At 48.0% G+C, this 24,712-nt stretch overlaps 1 long non-coding RNA gene across 1 annotated transcript; it reads right to left on the reverse strand.

The window, feature by feature from the left end:
* Positions 1 to 222: 222 nt before the first annotated feature.
* LOC144118609 (uncharacterized) lies at positions 223 to 18,735 on the reverse strand. The gene is made up of 3 exons (XR_013312070.1): positions 18,667 to 18,735; positions 4,111 to 4,164; positions 223 to 359 (listed from the first exon to the last, which is right to left on the reverse strand). It is a non-coding gene; the product is annotated as an uncharacterized LOC144118609 (long non-coding RNA).
* Positions 18,736 to 24,712: the final 5,977 nt, after the last annotated feature.

Genomic DNA, 24,712 nt, shown 5'->3' on the forward strand with positions numbered 1-24,712 from the left:
ACGGGCTCACACCCGGGCCGCGGCTTCATTAATGCACAAACACAGCACCACTGCTTTAGCTACGTGTTTTTGCACCTAAGTGAAGGTACAGGCTCATTAAATTTTGGTTGAGACAAGGCTGCAACTTCTTTTTGAAAATGATTTTTTATTTTCTGCCACTACTTATCATCATGGCTTTCATGTAGGTTTGTCAGAAAAAAAAAGACTAAATAAAAGCTTCAGTGGCAGCATATATCATTTACTGCTACAATCAACTGTTAGTTTTGGAAGCACATTCAGCCGGAAACAAAATTCTGATGATATGTGATCATTCTGAAGATAAGACGAATGTCCGAAGGCAGGTAACGATATCCACAGGCCTGTAACGGAAGAAAGATGGACACGATGTCCGACACATGTTACCCGCACTAGTACACTTGCAACAACCAAACAAAAAAGTCTGCGGTATCCTTCTGTTAATATATGGCAAGCTGCTTGCATTCAAATAGAACGGAAATTAATGTTTGGAATAATGCTCCCAGCGGGCTCAGATAGTACGTATAGTCAACACAAAACAGCTTTTATGTTCAATTTTCTGGTACAAGAACTTTGAACCTTGGAATATTGTAAGGCATTGTTATACAGATATTGAAATATTGGAATATTGCTCGCATCGAGCAGTTAACACTCCCATAAAGAAACACTGGGGGACGTTTATGATGATAGCAAGAACGTTAATAGCAAAAGTGCAAGCCAGCCGAAGGAAGATGTGCTGCTACATTTATTGTTTTAGTGAAACCTTGAAAAACAATAAAAAAATGCTGTCATGAATTTTTCTCATTTAAAAATGCTTTGTTTTACTAATTTCTTGGGTTTGCGCCTGCTATGAAACTCCTTTCTCTCGGGTCTCTTAATAGGCTTACCAGAGCGGCGCCACTCCGCGGCGGCTGCACGAATACTGCTTTAATTGTGCATGCAGTAATATAATCGCGAGCCCTAATTCAAGGCCTAGAGCTATGAACTCTAATTTTCGGCTAAAGAGCCAATATCATGAAAGTAGGGCTTCATATATTGATTCATTGATGCATTAGTTCTTCTGCTAAAGGAAAGGGCGCAGTAGCTCTCACAATTCAACATCTCAGTGGAACACTCAACCACGCCTTAAAGCATGCAACTAAGGTGCATATGTCATCGGTCCTAACTCCTGTCACAAGCTAGCCTTTGACTTGACTAACGAGAAATGCTATGACACCACCTGGAATGCTGTACGACGAACAGCTGCTCAAAATTTTGATGCGAATGTTGCTGACAGTGCTGCCGCCACATGGAGTAAACCAGTGATGCCATCTGTCGGATTTGGACTACAAGAGGCGAAAAGTAAAAGGCGCCCGTGTGCTGTGCTATGTCAGTGCACGTTAAAGATGATATTGCTCACAGCGCAGCAAAGATGACACGAAGGACGAAGGTAAAGACGAACAAGCGCTGACTATCGACTGGGTTTATTGGGGAATGTAGCACATATATATAGACACTGAAAGGAACAATCACAAAGTTATCTACAGACCACGTAGGCGGACAGATATCTCACTTCACTCTCAGACAAGGCAATGGAAAGATTACTGATGCACATTGTGTATTTGTCATGAATGTGGAAAGCCTCCATTACCGCGCGTTAACTTATCGCCATGGCGGAACAGGATGCATGTGTTCTTGAGATCTGGTATCCATTTGGACTTCTTGCATCGAAATATCGATTGATAAAGATCACCTTTTGCTTTTCTTCGTGTTATGACGCTTATTGACACACCTTCCAGACTGTCCAAGATACATGGCGTCGCACGAAAAGGGGACCTCGTAACCCCCCCCCCCCCCCTACCACGCTGGTTATATACGCGTGAAAACATGACGCACCTGACAAGCATTTTGTAGCGATAGCTGCACTACGCTAGCACTTCGAGCCTTCCTTGTGACACCGCTTGAGCTGCGTGGCCGCCCTTGAGCTCCATGGCGGTGCCGTAGCTGGTCACGTGGTTGCTCACGTGTTGCGGAGCAGCTGCCTGCCGCGCGGCGCGCCGGCGAAACCCAGTGAGGGGGGGGGGGGGGAGAGGGGGAGAGAGTGAATATATACACTTCCAGGGACGAAGATGAAGAAGGAACGCCCAGCGAAACGGAGCGAAGACTGACTTTGCAATGCGACTGAGCCAGTTCCACTCGGTCAGATGTAGCTGTCGCGTCAACTCCAGGTTTTTTTTAAATTTTCGTCTTGCCTCTGCATAACCAGCTTGCACATTGTGCCCAATTTCTTCGGGACGGAAAACCCGAAATAAATGTCATATCTACCTCCGACTTTCTTCAGCCTATGTCACACGCAATGCGCATACGGAACCACAGCCGGCCTTTTGTTGGTATTATTTACTTTCGGCCGAACCTCATACTTAAGCTCTCTAAGCAATTTCTCCGCTGCCCTTGAAATGAGATGAGAAGGGCAACCGTTCTGGTATAACCTGCTTGATTTTGCTGCAATGGTCTCCCCAATTAATTCATGACAAGGCTTCTTGAGAGAAGACAGAAAGCATGAAACGATAACGCCTTCTTTCATGTGTTTAGAGGGACCAGACCGGGCGTGCTACATCTTGGCCGATAGCTCCAGCACACGTGATTATCTTCACAAAACAAAGCAATGTCCAGAAACTTTAGTTCCTTGTTGCTGGGTGCCCCAGTTGTAAATTTCAGCCCACGCCCAACATCATTAAACACTGTCACAACATCGACCATCCTTTTAGGCAAGCTGATTGGTCGGGTGAACACCAAGTAGTCGTCGATGCAAGGAAAAATTTGAACGACAACGCATTCGAAGCATTCACAATGGCCCTATCAACAGTGCTCAAAAAGATGTTGGCCAAGACAGGTGCCACGCTGGAGCCTATGCATACTCGAGAGGCTTGTACAATAACTGTTGCCGATAGAGAGCTGTTATCGATAACTGTGTCAAAACTGAGACACCACATTTTTAAATGAAGGCACTTTTGTCACCACCCAGTGTAATGCACATCTTAACAGCTCTGTAACAAAAGAACTGTAGCGCGACCAAGACGAACACAAGACAGCTCTCATGAGATGCCAATGTGGCAATGAATAATAAAGGTCTACCACGTTTATTACGTAGAAATTCGTAAATCACTAGATAACAATAAACTGCACTGTGAAGTTTTCTCACTTCAGTCAATGCGCTGAACCGTCGTTTGTTTTGTTTTCTTTAATTGGGGTTATCTACTTCTTTCTCGCTACCATTTTTAATGCACTTGCTATACCTGCCGCGGTGCACGATTTCAGCGATCTGTGTGTGGGCCTTCCGCGCCATACAAACAGGAAAGCCCAGAAAAAGTTGTTCCACGGGTACGCTTCGAACCCAGAAATTTTGCTTGGGATGCGACTACGGAACCTCACAGCCACCCCGAACGTAGTGCCCCCCACTGGATAGAGGTGAACATAGTTGGTGCGGCAGGGCAGCAGCAGTAGCGGCCGAACTTTCCATGACGTCACTCTAGATGGCGTGAGCGAACAGAAGGTGCATGACGTATACAAACTCCATTCCGTCATGGAAAGCTACCGCGCACTCGCCAATAAAACCTTCGCGCGTCGCCCAGTCTCATCGGCCTCCCGTCATATAAAGAACAGCGAAATGGGCAATGCTTTGGGGTATCTCAAACAGTGTCCAAAACACGCAACTGTTGCGAATAAAATGACCAATGGAATACGAATGATGCGGTGCGAACAAGACGGTGGTGGCAGTGGCTCGGCAGAAGTTCAATGAATAAAAGAAAGTGTTCTCAATAGCCAGCAAAAGTTCTCTGTAGTGGTTTTAAATATAGCTAAGCATTATTTAGTGTCGAGAACTTCTTGCTGGTGCATTCTAACTTTGTTATTGCACAGCATAGTCTGTAATTTTGCTTAAGGCAGCATTTGCTAGCTCTTAAATATGGTTTAACTTCAAGGGGGTACGAACAGCGGAAAAATAACACCCAGTTATAAGGAAAATTTCCACGATGTTTTGCCTAATAATACGGAGGAAGCCAATAAATATTTTCAGCTGTAAACAATTAATGGATGGTACATAAAATTGTTACTCACGCGAAACTCATTTAACGCCTCTTCCATGTTGATGCGATACTTTTTTTCCACACCCTAGATTGGTATTAAAAAATATGCGTAAGGTGACAAACTACACACAATGCTTACGTCATTGAAATCAGTGCGAGAACATGGGTTTGTGCTAGGTAGAAGAGGACGATGAGAGGACAGTGCCGCGCTACGGAGGGCTCGCGCTATGCCAGTTGCGAACGAACACCTGAATAGACAACTGACGATTTTGCTCCGGGTTGATACACGTGGGATTAGTGCTTATACGCACAAGTAAAGAGTACCGGACCGAATTTTTGTAATGCACCTAAAAAAGAAAGGACTATTGCCTCCAATCATCGGTGCCGAGAACACTGTACTCCTATAGCCGCTCCGGTGATATTTTGTTGCGATATGCCCAGCTCTGAGTATGATGTTACAGACGTGACGACGACGACTACAGAAGCTCCTAGGGAAACGGGGAAGTCCGTGGGTACGTGACATTCAGCCTGAGGTAATCATCATCATCATCACCATCATCATCAAACGGGGAAGTAGCGCATGTTGGTGTTTTCGTGGACGGCAGTTTTCCAGACAGGAACTGCCTCTCTGTGCGTGCCAGAGTGCTTAAATGTAACGTTACGGGCGTAGCAGTTTAGTGGACATTGCGGATTCGACCCACAGCGTCGTGAACGGCACCGCAACAGCCCCTAGATACCGCTGGCCTCCAGCAGATACCATCGTGCCTCTGACGTCTATGCTGTGCTTAACGGTTTCGGGCTCCCGCCCTGTGAACGAGTCGTTTGTCCTTACCGTAACGCCCAACTTTTTTGAACTCTGCAAAGAAACCGGTCTTGGTTCCCCATTGCTTGGTGTCGGTGATCTAGGCCTGCAAACGACTGTGTACTATTAATTGCTCCATGCAGCCGTTGCTTTTGCTTACCGGCATGAAGCTAGCCGCATTTAGTGAAGACACCCCACAATCAGTGGCTTTAGTTGACAACGGATGTGCAGGACGAACATGCTGCATCCTCTGCCAGATGCACCTGCGGGTGACGATTTGCAACTCATTCAGCACCGTGGGGCGTGATGTTTTGGTAGAAAAATGTTGTGGAAGTGTGCATCCGTCTTTGGCTTCTCGCAGCCCGACAATGCACACTACATTCCCGTGTCCCAATCCAGTCATAGCTACTGGATATTCACACCAGATTCACCAAAAACCGTGCAGAGCAGCGCCATCCGAGCGAGCGGTCACAAATGAGCAAGTCCGCGAAATGTTACAAGCAAGGATTATTCAGTAGTCCTGCAGTCGTTGGGTGGCTCCCGTGATTCTAGTCAAAAATAAAGAGGGGATCTGGCGATTGAGAGTAGGTTACCGCTGACTAAATGCAACCACCATAAAAGACGTCTAGCGGCTTCGCCGCATGCGGCCTGATGCTCTGAAAACTTCGGCTATTGCAGTGTTTCTAGAACCACGGTATATAAAGGAGCTTGCGCCTTCATGTCCAGGGCTTTGTTGGCCAGGAATAGGCGCTTCTTCGGAGAAATTTGTCTTTAGTCACAAGTCGTCGTCACGTCTGTAACAACATCACAAGAAATGAAGGGCAACTTTCCTTCGAGTTTCAGCGTGGACTTGACCTTTTCTCACTTTACTTAGTAAGGGCTGTCGTGATATATTCGAATCTAAAACTAACGTCTTCAACACCCTGGGTGGTCAGCAGCAATTTTTGAAGTTTGAAGTTTATTCATGGGTTTGTTATACAGGTAACAAACGCGCAATAAAGCAGGAGCTAAACGCGTAGTCTGACAAGGGCTCCTGCCCAATCGAGCAGTAATGGCAGTTTGCAACACGCAACGACGGCTCAGCCAAGCGTTCGGGCTGCGAACGAGCTTCCCACCAAAGCTATACCCAAATCCATACTAGTGAGTCCGGAGTAAATGACGCAGGTGGACTGGTGGGAGGAGGAGGAGGAAAAACATTTATTCAGAGCATAAAAATTGGGTGGGTTCAGTACGAGAACCCATTGGTCGCCATCATAATCCGGCCCCTCTTAACCAGCGATTTCTGGTCGAGTGGGCTGTGGCTATGAAGGGTAGCCTCCCAGCGCTCATAAGTCGGATCGGGATTGCTGTCCAAGTCTGGGTTTTCTTGAAATTCCCAAACCGCGTGAAAGAGTGTGCCAACTGCTCTACAGAAGGGCAGGACGAATTGTAGGTGTCTGGGTACCGTTTACTCATTAGGTAAGGATTGGGCAGAGTATTAGTTTGTAGTCGCCTGATTATGTGCTCTTCATATTTACGGCTGAGTTTTTATGGAGGAAAAACGCTATGGCGCCTGTGTGCTGCGCGATGTCAGTGCACGTTAAAGAACCCCAGGTGGTCGAAATTATTCCGGAGCCCTCCACTACGGCACCTCTTCTTTCTTTCTTTCTTCTTTCATTCCCTCCTTTATCCCTTCCCTTACGGCGCGGTTCAGGTGTCCAACGATATATGAGACAGATACTGCGCCATTTCCTTTCCCCCAAAAAACCAATTATAATTATATTTACTTAGGGTTTTGTGAGGAAGAGGATATTTCCTTCTTGTGATCTTATAGTACTCCGTTGTTTCTGCGTAGCTTAGTAAGGGTTAGGGGTTGTCAACTGTGTCAGATAGAGGCTGCGTGCCAGATGCTCGGAGGAGGAGAGCTCGAGCAGCTGTGTTGGCCGCCTCATTGCCCGTCGTTGAGAGGTACCCTGGCGTCCAGAAGATCTGGATGTTGGAAGGATTAGACCTTTCCAAAATTTCCCAACACGGAGCGCCAACGCGGCCTCTGAGGTAATTGCGTACCGCTGCTTGTGAGTCGGACATAACCGTTGCCGCGCTGTTCTTTAATATCGCTAGTGCGATAGCTGCTTCTTCAGCCGATGTGGTATCAACCGCTGGGATTAGACTGCTTGCAATGATATCCCCCCGGGGTAAAACTGCTGCAATTGCCGCGACTCCGTTAACGGGTCCAGCAGCATCGACGTAGATCGTGTCCTTGTTTTCATCCCAGCGCTTAGAGAGGTGTCTAGCTCTGGCTAGTCTCCGTCCTCTGTTGTATTCCTCATCCATGCGTTTTAATAAGGGTTGAGTCGTGATGTGTGATCTCATCTGCATGGGCATGTCGATCTTGCCAGCGACTTCCCGGAGTGGACTGATTCTCAGCTTCTGTAATATTTTCCTGCCAGGCTTAGATGTTGAGAGCCTGACAATTTGATTTACACGATAGGCCTCTATTAGTTCGTCGATGGTGTTATGGATCCTCAGCTGTAATAAGCGCTTAGTGGATTTACATAAAGGGAGTCCCAGCGCCGTCTTAACTGGCTTTCGAAAAATAACATCTAGTTGGTTTTCTCGTTTTTGTTAAGCCGTAAGTACGGGGTGGCGTATGTTAGTTTAGAGAGAATCAAATACTGAACTAATCTTAGGGCCTCCTTCTCTGTTAGCCCATTTCTTTTCTTGATTACCTGGCGTAGCATTCTAGGGACTTGTTCGGAATAGGCTTGGAGCTGTCGGATTGTAGTGTTGCCGCTAGGTATGATGGCTCCCAGGATCTTGATCTCTTTCTTGATCGGAATGCTCATACCCTGGACCGTAATGGCGACAGAGGGAGTGGACGGCAAAAGCCCCGTATTCTGCTTCTTGCCACGGTCGATCAGGAGTAAATCTGATTTCTCGGGAGAGCACGTTAACCCATGCCTCGCCGCATGTTGGCACACGACATTCGCTGCTTCCTGAAGCCGGTCTTGAATTTCCCCTTCATTACCGCTGCAACACCAGATCGTAATGTCGTCGGCGTATATAGCGTGCTCAATGCCTTGGATGTGGTCTAGCTGCTCTGGTAGCCCGCGCATGGGCAGGTGGAAGAGAAGCGGAGACAAGACCGCTCCCTGCGGGGTGCCCTTGGAACCTAGACTGAACGGAGAGGAGGTCCGATCACCAATACTTATTGACGCTTTTCTATTGGAGAGAAAGTCCCTCACGTAATTATATGTGCGGTCACCACAGTTGATGCTGTTAAGCTCACCCAGTATTCCCTGGTTGTTGACATTGTCAAATGCCCCTTTTAAATCGAGCGCAAGGATGGCCTTGACCTGACATCTGCCGGCGTTGTCCAGAATATCTTCTCTGATACGGAGGAGAATATCCTGTGTAGACAGCTTTTCTCTGAACCCGTACAGCGTGTCAGGGAGGATATCAGTCTTCCTCAGGAGTCGTTTCAGTCGGGCGTTCACGACCCACTCGAACAGTTTACCCAGACACGACGTCAGGGAGATCGGTCGTAAATGATCAATATCGCATGGCTTTTTGGGCTTGGGAATAAATCGCACTAAAGCCAATTTCCAGGAGTCGGGGATCTGGCCCTTGTTCCAGCACTGCGTGTTGAAGTATTTCACTAATTTTCTTAAGGAGATGTCATCCATATTAAAGAACATCTTGGTGTTTATCTGGTCCGGTCCAGGAGCGGTGTTCTTACGCATGACGTCAAGCTCCGCCCTCACTTCCTCAACCGTTACGTCTTGGTCCATCTCTTCATTGGGTGCACCGGTGTACGCAGGGAGAGGGTACGAGGATCCCAGATCGAGGAATTTCCGTGCAAGTTCTGCAATGAGGGCTTCGTTGCCCCCTTTATAATTGTGCAAGGCGTTACAGAGCGTGTCTGTTTGCTCTTTCCGGTCTGAGTTCGGCTCGATAAGGGATCTGAGGAGTCCCCATGCTTTAGCCGTGCCCATTCTACCGTTGAGCTCATCACACAGCTTGAGCCAGTTTTTGTTAGCGAGGTTATGTGCGTAGTCATCAGCTTCTTTGGTGAGTTCTGCAATCCTGGTCTTCAGCTTGCGATTTAACTTTTGCCTTTTCCACCTTCTTGTGATCTCCTGGATTCCCTCAGATGTAACAGGTGCGGGTCAACTGCCGGAGTTTCCTCCGTGGTGTTCGCTGTCGTAGAGTGCCTGGCGACGGTTTTCATCTGCAGCGCGGTCTATGCCTCAATATCTGTGATATCTTCGTCCGGGAGACGTGCGATTTCCTCCCTACACTTGTCCCAGTTCACAATCTTAGCCTTGCCAAATGATTTCCGACATTTAACTCCCTGAACAGTGCAGGAGACGATGAAGTGATCACTGCCCAGGGACTCGCCAGTGTTAGACCAGGTGGCCTGCAGCCAGTTTTTCACAAGCGTGAGATCTGGACAGGTGTCTCTGCTGACGCTATTACCCGCTCTGGAGGGTTGCAGGGGATCCGTTAAGATTTTGAGCCCTTCTCTATTAGCGATCTCAAGGATCCTCCTACCTTTCGGGCTGTTAAAGTGATATCTCCATGCTTGATGGGGAGCATTGAAATCACCGGCTATGACGAGGGGGTCCTTACCTGCCCTCTTGATAAAATTATTAAATAGCGTGGCTATCTGACGACATGAATCCCTGGGGCGACTGTACACGTTCAGTATGCGCAAACTGCGTTTTCCCCTGTGTTTGGAAAGAATTTCAATGTAAGCATGTTCAATATTTTCGGCTAGCGGTTCTTGCAGCGTGGCGGTAAACTCCCTGTGAACAAGTATTCCTAGGCTATGCTCGTCTTGGAAAGTTTTGTACCCCTTCATGCTGATGACCGTATTTGCTTCTTGAAGTAATATTACAGCAGGTGGCGTCTCCGACGTGTCGATGAAAAATTGAAGGCTTGCTTTTTTCTTTTTAAATCCCCGACAATTCCATTGCCAAATTATTGTTTCCTGTCCCCTATGTGCCATGGTCCTTATTCGTCCTCTTCTGGAACGGGGTGCCTGTCGGCATATTTGGATTTCCTATTTCGGAAGTTGAACTCGTTGAGTTTAGATTTGAATTCGTCTCGGATTGTGGCAACGGCGGAGTTTATGTATTTCCTAGTGTTGGCGGACTCGTTTGCGAGCTCGTTTTTGACCATCTGAATAACTAGTAGGAACTTTTTATCCTGCTGCTCTCTGTCAGCCACCAGCTCTGCAATGGCGCGCTCATAAACTGACTGAGTTTGACCGGGCTTCGGGTGTTTTGTCGGGAGTTGTTTGTGACTGCAGCCTGACCAATTTAAGTTCAGCTCGCAACGCCTCGTTCTGTTTTTTTAGCTGAATAATTTCTGCTTTCAGGTCGTTAAACTCCTTAGATATCGCGTTTGCTGGGAGGGATGGAGGCAAGCCAGCATAGCCCACCTTTACGATGTGTCTTGAGTCTTTTTGCTTCTCAGAAGACGGTCCGCGTTCTCGGGTGCGTGGCGTCTCCTGTGCCGGTGGATCTGCCTTAGGTGCAAAGGCGACCGACCTGGTGGTCCCCTGCTCTTTATGATGCCTTGACTCTTCCGTTCCGGATCGGCATGACGAGTTGCGACGTTGACTAGACTTAGATCTTGACCTGGACCTGGACGTAGAATTGGAGGCCGCTCTTCTCGATTCCTTCTTCTCGAACTGCTCTTTTCGGCTGGTGCGTACAGCTGCCGCGTAGCTCTTGCTGGTGCCACTGGTTGTCGGGTTCTCTTCCTGATCACCTAAATGTTGATGTTTCCTAGGCTTATTGATGGGATCCAGAAATTTTGCTTTGCATTCTCTTGAGTAGGTGTGGTGATTCACCTGGCATGCCGCACAAGTTGGGGTGCAATCGTGAGCTTCCCCGGGATTCAGCTTGCCGCACAAGTCACATTTCTATTCAGCTGGGCTGGGGCAGACGTCCGGTCTATGTCCTTCTCTGCCGCACAGTACGCAAAACGGTCTAGTTTTCCTACAAAGAAAACATTTGCGCTCGATCCACCCATACGTAGCAAAGAAAGGCACTTTGCATCCACTGAACAGTATCACCGCCGAGTTGGATCTGCCGAGCCTTCGGACGCTTAATATTTCGTGGGTTTCCGATGAAAAGTCTTTCTATAGGTATCTATCTGATGCGTTGGGGTCAATCCCGTGCACCACCCCTTTGCATGAGTCTTGCGGTGTTCTCACGTAGGCATTGAGGTGGTGCGTTTTCTCGTCTAGGTTGATGTGATCGATCTTCGCAAGCACTCTGGCGTCTTCGACATGAGAAGGTGCCGCGATGATGATGTTTTGCTCTTCAATAACTCTGATGTAAGGTTTGGCGCGTAGCGTCTTGCCTCGTAACGTGTTTTCGAACGAGACGTCAAGTGGGTGTACACTCCAACCCCACATTTTTAGGTCCAAACGGTCTTTCGGCTTGATAATCACTTTAAATTTATACTTGTCGAGGTCAGGCAGTCTCGGGGGCCTTTTGCGGCACGTGGGATCCGCTGCTGGTGAGTTCGGGTCATCTTCGTATGCCTTCGGAGCCGAGTGCCCTTGTGCACGCTGTTCTGCCCTGAGGTATATCGTCTTCCATCCAGGTTCTGGCTGTGAATTATCAAAGTTCGCCTCGCCTTGTTTGCTGCTGCTCGGAACACTTCCGAATCCTCCAGACTCGGGGTCGTAGCCATGGGTGTAGTCCACATGCATCGTCGAAGCCATAGCGAAGTAGCTGTTCGCTGGTCAGGCAGAACGCGGCAACGGACGCCGGGCCCGGTGCCGAAGTCTGGACTGGTGGGAGCACTATGGTGGTTCTGCGTTCAAGAGAGCGGGCAAGCTAGCGGCATTCTTCTACATATGCGGCTGCATGAGATAGTTTCAGGGACTCGGACACATCAGGGTGATAGGGAAGCAAGGTATCCAAGGTGCAGGAGGGCTCGCGACCATATAGAAAGAAGAATGGAGAGAAGGTAGTTGTGGTCTGTATGGCGGTGTTATATGCGTATGTTACAAATGAGAGAATGCCATCCCAATTTGAGTGGTCAGATGAAACGTACGTGGCCAGCATGTCGCTCAATGCGCGGTTGAAATGTTCAGTCGTGCCATTTGTTTGAGGGCGATAGGCTGTTGTAGAGCGGTGAACAATGCGGCATTGGCGATGGAGTGCTTCGAGAGGAAGACACGGTGACGGTAGCTGAGCAGTTCCTCAGGTGAACCATGGCGCAAAACGAGATGATGGAAGATGAAAGGCGGAACATCTTGTGCAGAAGCGGAAGGAAAGGATGAGTTTTCTGCGTAGCGGGTGAAGTTGCCCACCGCCACCATGATCCAGCGGTGTCCAGCCGAAGTGATGGGGAGGGGCCCGTAGAGATCAATGCCAACACTGTCGAATGGGCGCGTGGGGCAGGGCCAGGGCTGTATCGCAGCGGTATAGCAGCGACGAGGAGCTTTGTGACGTTGGCATTCCGGACTGGAGCGAACATACTGTGCGACAAAGAGGTACATTCCCCGCCAGCAGAAGCGCAGTCGAAGGTGCTTGTAAGTCTTCACCACGCCAGCGTGAGCACACCCGAGACGGGGTGAAAGATGGCACATATATCAGAACGGAGGTGCCGAGGAATGAGTAGGAGCCATTTGCGCCCATCGGGAATTTAGTTGCGGTTGCACAGCAAGCCGTCCCGTATTGCAAAGTGACAGGCTTGACGGCGAAGAGCCCGGGTCGCCGGCCGCGTAGATGGCGTAGATAGGAGAGCGAGGAGGGATGAGATCCAGGGGTCCCGGCGTTGCTCAGATGGCGTGTGCAATGTCAAGGCAAGAGAAATAACTGGTGGCGAGAGATGTGGAGTCGAAGTCACAGGGGAGAGGTGAGCGGGATAGGGCGTCTGCGTCTCAATGCTTACGAACATAGCGATAGACGACTTCAATATCACATTCTTTTAAACGCAGTGCCCTAAGAGTGAGACGGCCAGAGCGGTCCTCGAGGGAAGGCAATCTGCACAGGGCACGGTGAGCAGTTACGCAGAAAATGGGTAACCATATATGTAAGGTCGGAACTTGCCAATAGCCCACATGATGCTAAACACTCTTTTTTTGTTACGGGATGATTCCTTTCGACGTTGGTCAAAATGCAGCTGGCATACGCTACAATTAACCTGTTCGGCGAAGCACTGCGCTGAGGCCCACGCCACTGGCATCAGCGTGAATTTCAGTGTTTTGGCTGGGGTCAAAATGGCGGAGGATGAGAGGGGACACTAAAAGGCGGCGGAGCGTAGAAAACGTCGCATCACAGGCTGGTGTCCTATAGGTGAGGTTGCGGTCGCCGGCAAGCAGTTCGGTCAGAGGAGACAGGTTAGAAGCGAAATTACGCAATAATCGGCGGAAGTAAGTCAAACCCTGTGAAACTACAAAGCTCTTTCAGCAAAGTCGGTCGAGGGAACTCGGCGACTGCACATAGCTTGGCAGGATCGGGAAGAACGCTTTGATTTGAGGCGACATACCCCAAGAAGTAAGACGCCAGGCAGCGAAGCAGCACTTCTTCAGGTTCAGTTGCAGGCCGGCATCGGGCAGACTTTGTCGGACACGCTCTAGGCGGACCGGGTGGGACGAAAAGTCTCTAGAAAAGACGACGACATCGTACACGTAAACAGAGACACGTGGTCCTCTTGAGACCGCTGAGAATAATGTTCGTGATACGCTCGAATGAGGCCGGCGCATTGCACAAACCGAACGGCATGGCGTTAAGTTCGCTGAGGCTGTCGGAGGTGAAAAAGGCCGTTTTCTGCCCATCAGCAGGAGCTATGGGCACCTACCACTATCCGTAGCGCAGGTCGAGGGAAGAGAATTCCGTGCCTTGCAGGCAGTCGGGGGCATCGTCAATACGGGGAAATGAATACACATCCTTTTGCGTAGTTTTGATGGGTCGACGGTAATCAACACAAAAGCGGAACACCTGTCCTTTTTCCTGACGAGAACAACGAAGAAGTCCAGCGGCTGTAGGAAGGCTGGATGACACCGCGCTTAAGCATGTCATCCACTTCTTTGGTAATGATGTTCCGTTCATTGGCCGGCACGCGATACGGGCGCTGGCACAAAGGGTCATGGGAGCCGGCGTTTATGCAGTGGGTAATGACGGATGTGCGGCTCAGAGAGGCGTGCGAAAGACGGACGGAAACGCTGAAGCAATGCGACGAATTGATCATTCGCGCTGCCGAAAGGCTGGCTGGCACTGATTGAACGGGAAAAAAACAGAAACGGAGTCTTGGTTTGGCGCAACAGCAGGCGAATCGATGGCATATATTTGGAGAGGGCCTGGCCGTTGGAGACGATGTATGTAAGAACATGATCGAGTAATTCGACACGTGCCAGGCATTTGCCACGGAGAAGCGTGGATGGGCAAGTAAAAGGATTTGTGACGTAAATTTTGCTGTGGTCATCGCAGATTGCCAGAACAGCGAAAGAAAGGAGGAAACAATGACGACAGGCGGACAGCAGAATAAGTCGGACTGAAGAAAACAGTCGAATTAGAAAAGTATGCGCACGATATGGGCACCAGGGATGTAGAAAAGGCAGGACTAGCAGTATCTTCAGCGACCAGCATTCTACCGGTACAAGAACAGGCGTTGCATGGGAGGTCGGGACAAAGCGGAGATAGCCGATTGCCGGCACGGGCACATTCGACATAGAATGATGACGGGTGAGAGTCACAGCCCAGAATGACATCGTGAGAATAACGGGGACAGCACGAGAAAATATGTGGTGTACAACACGTCGTGGATAAAAAGGCGAGCTGTGCACGCTGCCAGAGCTTGAACGCGGTGCGAGCTAACAGTACGGAGGCAAAAGTTCGGAACAGAAGTCGTCGCTTTACGTAGTCTTCGGCAAAGGTCGGCCCTAATAACTGAGAGGGCAGCACCAGTGTCCACAAGGGCGACAACGGCGACGCCATCGACAAACACTTTATTAGTGTTTTTTTAGCGTTTAGGTCCTTTTATTTTTTTGTATTGGCTTTAAGCCCGGTAAAGCGTTGCTGGTCCGGGCTCCCTCTCTCTTTCATTCATCTTTTGTGTATTTTTTTCTTAGAGGACCAATAAAAAGCTGAAGACGGAGGACTTGGACAGTCCATTGTAAGCGCGATTCTTGCCTCCAGAACTTCGGCTGTTAGTTTTCCTCCGGGCGGGAAGGTGAGCGGCGGTGCATTCGAGAGACAGATCGGCGACGAGGAGAAGGCGATAGTATGAGGAACGGTCAAGAGAGAAGGAGTCCACAGAGGGGCCGGATGAAATAGGAAGCGAAGGCGGCGCGTTTTCGTAACTGTACGGGAGTGCATCGGCCCGGAAACTCGGCGCCTGTTGTCAACAAAGCCTTGCGACGTGGCCCGCCAAGCCATAGGCATAACAGATGGGCTGGTGGTCCTGGGTGTGCCATGGGCTCACAACGGCGCGGCGAGGCAACGGGTAACGGCGGAGTGGTGCCGGCGGTGGTGGTAGCGGTGCAACGGGCGGGAGGGAGACGTAGGCATCAGGGCGCCGAGGTCTTGCGGCAACAGCAGCGCAGGTGAGCGGGGCGGTCACGGGCGGAAGCTGCGGGCTGGAGGGCAAAGCCTCGGCGCCTGTTCCTGGATGGCGCGTCGAAGCATGGAATCAAGGGATGGCGCAGGATCTCCAGACGCAGGCAGGAGGTACAGTTGGCAGGCCACTTCTTTCCGTATGAAGGCCTTGATCTCGGGAAGCAGTGAGGTCGGGTCAGATGAGATACTGCAGGTCGTTGGCGCAGGAGGCGACTTATCGGGCACGATGGAACGGCGAGTAGAAGCCCGCTGCTTCTTCAGGACGTCATAACTTTGACAAAGTTTGATGGCATCGACGATGTTTGTGGATTCTTGGCGAGCAACATTTGGAAGAAGTCGTCGGCGATACCTTTCTGGGTATTGTTAATTTTGGCAGCCTCAGGCATCGATCGGTTGATGCGCTTCCACAGGTCGACAAGATCTTCGATATAATTCGTAAATTTTCCCCGCCATGCTGCGCGCGAGCGCGGAGACGTCTCTCGACGCTTTGCGCACAGCTGGACGGCCGAATGCCTCTGAGAAACTGGTCTTGAAGGAAGGCCGCATGGGCAAGTCGGCCTCCTGATTCTGAAACCATAAATTAGCCGCGTCGACATCGTGGTCATCGGCGCCGCTGAAGACGCTGGGGTCGCGCTGCCGGAGCCCGCCGGAGCAGAGGATGGTAGGCGAAGAAACGGGGGCTGTCTGGCTGGTGACTTCGGCCATAACGGACGTCGGCGCTAAGGTGCGGCTACGGAGCTCCAGGATGGGAGGGAGAACGTAATGCAGCCTCCGCCAAATGTCAGAGGGGAGTGTGGCTCAGCTTGAATCTCCAACACGCCGAATTTGCAACCAGCAAAAACGGTTCAGCCAAGCGTTCGGGCTAAGAAGAAGAAGGGCCGTCGTCTTCTTTTTCGTCACGGCCGTCGTCTTCTTTTTCGTCACATTTCACCACAGTGAGTGAGCGTGGCTGCTACGCCACAACACCAACATTAGCAGCGCACATCTCTCTGTCACTACCGCCGTATAGCTCAAAGCGCGAGTATTAGCTTGATAGCAATATTTGTGGATGGAGGCGACGATGTACAATGCACTGCGAGAGAGTGTGCTGTAGTTTAGTACGAGGCGTGTTTAGTCGCAGCGATCGCCCAGTGAACACGCGCTGCGGCTGGCGAAACGGACGTGTTCGCGGCGACACAGGTTAACATCCATGTCGTGGATTTTATTTTATTTCTTCTTATTTATTACTTTCATTTGACCCAAACCTACAAACACCGCTAGCATGCAATCATCTCAAGAACGTGCTCGAGGTTCACCCATCGGGATAGTTCCTTCGCCCTAAACAATTACTGCAGTGTTTGGCTCAATCACTATGCTTGTGAATCCTGACGGTGAGACCATTGAATAATTTTGCTTTCATTGGCATCCAAACGTGCCTCTCAGCTCTTTTCCTTTCTATTTGCAATTGCATAAAGAGTTTGAGTTGTAACACCCTTCGCAGCTTAGGTCCGACTAGCTAGAGGGCTCTTACTGTCTGTCTCCCTACATGTGCAATCACGTTCTGCGCTTTACTTGGGGCAAAACAAAACGTTCCACGTCCCGGGTCATTTTTGTGTGTGGAACGCGTGAGCCCTAACATGATAAGCGTATACATGAAACGCAAAAATATTGGACCAACGCCGCCGTACCTCTCCAGGAAGTACGCGACGTCAGGCCAAGTGGATGCCTCGTGAGCTTCTGCCCCTCAAGCCAGCTAGATGGGAATGTATGGGCAAGAATATATAGGGGTCGCCCCTCTTGATCCCTCATGGGTCCCATATGGTTAATGGAAGGCCTAGTTAGTCTGCATCGCCTAGAAAATTTAAAGTAACGAAAAGACTGCTAGAGACACTTTAAAAAAAATGTGTCGGATCCATCTAGCAATAAAAGCTTTGCGTATATGAACCGAAATTGGCTCAAAGATACGTGTGTACTTGGGATATTGCATATTTCAAGTAATGAAACCGAATACCTCCAATCAGGAACAAATTAGCAAAACTTATGTTGAAACTATTTCTCTTCGACCAAACACGTGGTGTTCAAAACTCTTGACGAAAATCTCCAGTCAAGTCATCCTTCGGCACCAATGATGCAGTGCTCTTTGTGTTATAATGTGACAAACGTCTGCGTCAGACAGTCTGCAACATGTTCGCGAGTGGGGCGCATTGTGCAACAGGGCGCTTGCGCTAACTAAAATCCAAGGATGTAGCCAGTGTTCACAGCCGGTGTACGTAGACATACATGCTTAGCGATTCAGGTCGTCGTCTCATCAGTGTGAAAGAAAGATTCGCTCGGCTGCCGATGCGGTCCACCCCCCCCCCTCTCCGACGCAACGCGAACACGTTAGTAGTGCTATGCGTTAATATACTGTGATATCACCGGTATTCCCTGTTGTCATTCTCGCTAACGATGTGCCTCGATGGCGAAAATAGCAAATAATTGACGTTTGGAGCCAAATTCAAATATATTTAAACTGTTGTTGCGTGCACTAATTCGCTGTGGTTGACCTTGCATACAGATGTAGGCACAACAGTGCATTCAAAGCCTCAAAATTTGGAGTCCCAAGTTGTTTAAAATGTATTGACGACAGCGCACGAGTCGATGGAAAGGAAATAGAGGTGTGTATCTTAAGAGGCAGGAAGGAGCCCATTTGGTTACTCAACGAACGCGAGTCAATGATACCTTAACTGAAATAAAGTATTGAAATTTGACTTGGGCAACGCATGCAGAGCGGAAACTAGATAACTCGTGGTGCTTTAGGGGATAAGAGTAGCCTCCTAGGGAATGATAACGCCGGAGGGAAATGCAGAAAACCAGGTAGGCCCAGGAAATTACGAAGTGTACAAGATATCTGGCCGCAGCTGCCGCAATAAAATGTTCCTGTTTTAGCTTAAATCAATGCAAGATCAGTGGGAGCGGCCTTCAGCTTACAGCGGATGCAGTTGGGATTATGACGATGAAGATGATGATGGCGATAAAAAGTTGCGGCCTCTTTTACCGCTGCAACAATAAAGTGGGCGGTCTCTATTGATTCATTTCTTGTTGTAGCACCGACGGGTCTTACTTATGTTAGCCACACTTTTTTGGACTCTTCTTTAGCTCCCACTACTGCCACTACTACTTTCTACGAGTAGAGTTGGCGGTACCGAATTTATAATACAGTCACAACTTTGGCGCGTAGACAACGAACTAAAATTCTTACCGGCTTCAGTTTGACCCAAAGATTAACTAGATTCTGTGCACAGTCTGTAATGGCTTTTTTGAAGTCTTTTGGGGCCTGAAAGAATGCACGAATTCACTGTTGTAAAAGGCATCTGAATTCAGGAGAACAGGAAATGTTCTGCGCTTACGTTCTTTCTATTCCTCTCGAAAGCGTCGCACAGCAACCAGACGGGGCATAGTTTGTAGAACTCCTGCGAAATCGTGCTCTTTTAAAATCGCCGCGAACAATAACCATAGGCTGGATAAGAATTATCGTTTCGGCAAGTTAGTGGCCCTTCATGTTGACTTCACACCCCGAAATACAAAAGGACGATCGACACAAAATGACAGGGACGGGCGCCTATTACCAACAACTGATTTTCTTCAAGCATGTATACGGATGTTGACTTTATATGCGACCATGACGAGATACAACCAAGGCTTATAATAAACAGCAGGGTGGACGCAAGACAGAAACCGGGTGAGAATGAACAGCAACCGAAGGGAAGGGAGGCTATGTGACTCCGCTGTATAGTTTTTCCCGGAGGCTCTTTACACCCTGTACTTGCTGTTGATTTCAATCTGCTATATATTAAGGTTGCCAGTTGCTTCAGGTTCATCAGGGTTTTGATCCAGGCCCCGGCGGTAGCATTTCGATGGAGGAGAAATGGTATAGGTCCGTGTGCCGTGCGATGTCAATGCACGTTAAAGAACCCTAGGTGTGCAAAATTATCCGGAGTCCTCCACTGCGGCGTCCCTCGTAGCCTGAATAGCTTTCGGAGTTTGGACACCATAAACCAGAAAAGATCAGTGTTACTTCATGATTCCGCTTTTTTATTTTTACCCGCGTGCTCTTTTCACACATGCTTGTTATTGTTTCTTTTTAAAGCATTGCCTCCGCTTCTGCTTCCCAGCGGTCTTATCATCTGATTCTGTGTTTTGATAAACCACGTTTTTCAATTTATTGTACCTTCTTTTCCTAAAAAGTTTTTGTTTCAATCAAGGAGTTCGTTGTTTTTTGTCGTTTTTTACACCCGGTTCACGCAGCACCCGCGGTTTTTAAAAAGCCTGCTTAGCGCCATTCTCCTTTTGAAGCTTGCGTTTCCGTGTAAGGCTTGTCTCTTCACGCTTCAGTTACTGTTCATTCTGACATGGTTTTTGTCATGCCCCCACCTTGCCGTTTATTATCAGCATTCGTTGTATGTATTACACAGTAATTACACCGTACCGCATGTATAGTCATCAGTGCAAACAAAAAAGGACATGTTGAGCCTCTTTTCATTTTATAGCTGCTTGGTTGCCCCGCGGTGACGGCCCCCTAAACAGTCCCGATCTGTATGCTTTAATAGGATCAGGTGGTAGTAGGCGCCTGTCCTTGTAGTTTTGTGTCTATTGTATTTCTGTATGTCGCGCTGTGAAGTCAACACTAACCATAGGTGTGCAGAAATCCCATTTTAAGCTTTCGGTTCGAAGCATCACGTGTGCAGGTTGCGTTTCACTGGGAAAAAGGCGCCGACGACAGCGTAGGTTCCGTCGCAATGGTGAATATTTCGTGTAACATAGCAACCGCAATATGAGCGAAACGGTACTCCAAAAAACGAGATGCGAAACAGTGGCTACCACTAACTCGGATGGATTGGAAGACCCGCAGGTCAATAGCCACAGCCTCTGATTCCCCGCGGGATGTCTACTTTAATATAGGTATGCATGTGGGTACTTACCTTTAATAAGGATCCGTTAATGTTGGCCTTGAGTATATAAGATTTGCAAGCGTAGAGCGCCGACATCGCAGCCTGAAGCGCCTTCCCTTCTTCCCAGCGGTCTATGGGGAAAATGCATAAATGCGGCTATAGATGGCCATCTGTTGTAGTTATGAGCATGTGTAAACGCCGAAGCCGATCTTTAGAGCTCTTGTGGTGTATCATTAGGAAGCGTTAGGAAAAATAGTTGGAAGTTAGAGCCACAAGGAAGAAACAGAAGTGCGTGCGGGAGCACAACCATGATGTCGGAAGTCATCGTGCTGAAGGGGCGCATTTCCAATTCTTAAACTCTGAAAATCACATGAAATTTTATTCCTGACCGCCGCATATTTCTCATTCATGGCGGTGCAACGCTACTGTCAAGAGATATAATTTAGACGCGACAGCCGCGATGGTTTCGGAACATTAGTTGAGCATACGGAAGAAAGCAATAAGGCAGAGAGCGGAGGGCTGCTCAGCGGACCATATCACGGACTGAGTATACTGAACAATAGCATATTCATCTGCCGGGTGACCAGCTGACTACAGAACCTCATAAAGACGTTCAAGGAAGCGCTCACTCTCCATAACATGCAAGCGAGGGACAAGTAATATTTAAATGAAAGGAGCTCAAGGGCTTACGTTGTACAAATTTTGATCCTTGGGATTCGTATCAACGAAAAAGCAGAAACCAGCAGTTTTTTTAGTTCAACTCCACGCTGCCTATCTGTCGTCAACACCGGCACTCACAACTCTCGTTAAAGATGGTTGACAATGCTGTTTTGGTACCGCGATAATAAAACACTATAAGACAACCAAGTCATGAAGTGTTTTGTACAATACTCCGGTTTTATCTCTTGATTCGCCTTTGTTTTCTGATTACACGCCACAGGAAGAAATTCACATTCAGGGCATCACCAAGTTCAGGAATCTTTACAAAATCTAACTTGCGAAAATATATGCTCGGCATACTTACTCAGTTTGACTTTGCAAAATCGCATTTCGTTCTCGGTCCGGGCTACAGGTGACAAAGACACATTTAATAGTAGGAGCAGATAGATCTTCATAATGAAGGTCATAAATTGCAGGACGGCGAATACTTTTTGCTTATTTGCGTGTAATGAATTCAAATTAAGGTCTTTATCAGGATTTTCTACGCGTGAATATTCTTCACGGTGAAATTAGATCAACTGTTCGCTTCAGTGTGTCGTATAATTCATGGCAGTGACAAAGCATGAAGGCCTATATACCAACACAAAATTCTTTTGTTTAGGCAGGTGGCATTGCTCGCATGAAATTCGCATCAGAAGATAATGATTAATTACCTGCCAGAAATGGTAGCTACCGCTTTCTGAAACGGAGCAAACCAGCTGAATTTCCCCATCCATATCTTGCCAAGAGCGGTGAAATAGTTCTGTTCCATGATGTTCCTCAGGACCGGACCGGTGTAAAGGGTATCAATTTTGCTCAGCTGCGAGGAAATGGCACTTATTACTCACTACATGAAGCTAAACGTCGCGCATGCGCTCTCTGCATTTACACAGAGAGGACGATGATGAAGTGCCTGGGATTAAACATAATTCTAATGCGACAAAAGGCACCTGCAGTACACGAGGGCTGCCCCACCTTCCTTCCTTCCTTCCTTCCTTCCTTCCTTCCTTCCTTCCTTCCTTCCTTCCTTCCTTCCTTCCTTCCTTCCTTCCTTCCTTCCTTCCTTCCTTCCTTCCTTCCTTCCTTCCTTCCTTCCTTCCTTCCTTCCTTCCTTCCTTCCTTCCTTCCTTCCTTCCTTCCTTCCTTCCTTCCTTCCTTCCTTCCTTCCTTCCTTCCTTCCTTCCTTCCTTCCTTCCTTCCTTCCTTCCTTCCTTCCTTCCTTCCTTCCTTCCTTCCTTCCTTCCTTCCTTCCTTCCTTCCTTCCTTCCTTCCTTCCTTCCTTCCTTCCTTCCTTCCTTCCTTCCTTCCTTCCTTCCTTCCTTCCTTCCTTCCTTCCTTCCTTCCTTCCTTCCTTCCTTCCTTCCTTCCTTCCTTCCTTCCTTCCTTCCTTCCTTCCTTCCTTCCTTCCTTCCTTCCTTCCTTCCTTCCTTCCTTCCTTCCTTCTATTCCTCTTTCTTTCTCTCTTTGTTTCTTTCTTCCTCCCTCCCTTAGAATTGAGACAGTTACTGCGCCATTTATTTTCCTCAAAAACAACCAATTTTAATTTTTTTTCCCAGCCTGAGGAGACAGTGATCTTTCATATCAGGGAGCTTTGCGCCGTTCATACTCGAGGGTGAGGACTAGTCTATATGAGGACCGAAGGCTGAAAAGCTTTGAGATTATTTTCGTTTGTTGCTGCACAGCCGAGGGCTCCATCTCAATACATAAAAGGCCTTTTGACATCATGTCCATAAGTATGGTGTTAAAGCTTCAATTACATTTATGCAATGAGCAAGTAAACCGAATCATGGTTAGTAATTAAAGTTGAATTCGGGCAAGTGAGATTAAGTTTAGTTTTAAAATTTAAATGTTACATATAACATTGTGTTGGTCTAAACGTATAACAGGATGTTAATAACACTAGAAATTATCCTTTGTATTATTCTCCATGCATACATGGGATTCTATGCAGAGCAGAGTTTTTTATTTACCAGTTAAGTGCCGACATTGGCAGCAAAAATATCTACATTTGTGGTGCACGCCAATGAATTATCGAGTCTTTTTCAGGGCTCTCTTTTCCTTTAACAAAATTGTCGATATGAGTGTTTAAAAGAGAATGCCATTACGAACAGATAGAAATAATTATAGCCGCACTAAAGAATAATGAGGCTGATCTCAAGGGATGAGGTGAGCAACACCGTCTCATCCACTATTTTCATTAATGCTGAAATTAAACCGGTTAGTTTCTCATTTGAGGCTTCATTAAGAAAAGCTTTCAAAAATACGGGTCTGAATTCTAGACACTGCCAGAAGCACCGGCAGAGGGGAAAATTCAGAGCCAATACTCGCATAAGAATAACCTGAAGTTAAACAACGAACGGAAAGACATGAAAAATGCCGCCGATGGACCTGAACTCATTTAATAAAAAAAAACATTCAAACTTAATCTGTCCGGAAAACTTTCATTCATGACCTTGGCAAGATTCGTAGGAAAGGTGCTTCATCCCTTAAAGTGGACTTCTCAGATTGCGATATTGGTGGAGTCTATCGAGTACCAACGATGGCCAAGGGACCTTCCAACAATATTATGAGGTTTCTTTGAACGGACACTCGTGATAAAATCTTGCAGGCAGCGAGAACACAGATTTATTTTGTCAGCTTCGATTTGAGGCTGACACGGCGGGCTTTATCAACGCATATTTGTGCTTCGATAAGAATATACTGTTTTGCAAGAGAATCAAGGAAAAGCGAGAGAATGACTTGGGATTTGCTAGGGCTTCCGAGAAAATATTTGCACTTAGGAAGACGAAATTTTCAATGATAACTTACGTAACACACAAGGATGACATAAAAAAAAAGTATAGCTACATATCTTCACAATCTTTCACCACCAATGTCAATGTCCTTGATGAATTTGCAAAATGTTAGCAACGAAAGAATCTTCATTTTTCACGGTCAATTTGGAGGTATCAAAGAACCGAGACCGGCTTCTGCCATCTGAGTTTTTCCTGTATTGATTACTAGAAAAAAAAGAAAATTTTCTTTAATTGAAGCGACACACACGTGGGTCAAGAAAGGGGAGCATATAGTAGTTCTTGTTTACACGATGATATCACACTCACGTCTGTCTTTCACCCATCAGGGTGGCTTTCCGCTTTCATAGAAGGACCGAGTTTTTTTATGATGATGGTAGGTTTTTATGGCACAAGGGCACCTAAGGGCAAAGAGCGCCACACACGCGGTTTTTGGTCGACTCTGGCTAAAATATGTGCAGATGATAAAATTAAAACCAGGTGTATAGGGCGTAAGAGTAGGGAGTTCGTGCATGATTATAGAGTGTGAAGAGGGTGCCTAAATATCTGGGGGAATGACTTAAAGCGATGTATGGGGAACTTGCGCTGAAGTTTGCGGTGCCGATTGCAGCGCCATAACACACTTCCTAGCGAGAAGAGCAAGCAGTTTTGGGCAGTACTACTATTATTTCCCTCGCCACCTTCAGGTGCTTATTGGCGTGAGCCTCCGCGCTCTGTCGAAGGCGCACGTGCCGTGCGTCAGCTATCCGGGCTACGCCGAGAGAAGCTAGGCAATGAATGCTGTCAGCCAAACGCGGGTATCTAATCGCGCAGAATGTGTTCTCGCGTTTGCAGCGGCCCAAGCGGCTGACAAAAGCAGTTTTGA

The sequence above is a fragment of the Amblyomma americanum genome, chromosome 2, assembly GCF_052857255.1.
Source record: "Amblyomma americanum isolate KBUSLIRL-KWMA chromosome 2, ASM5285725v1, whole genome shotgun sequence".
NCBI lineage: Eukaryota > Metazoa > Arthropoda > Arachnida > Ixodida > Ixodidae > Amblyomma > Amblyomma americanum.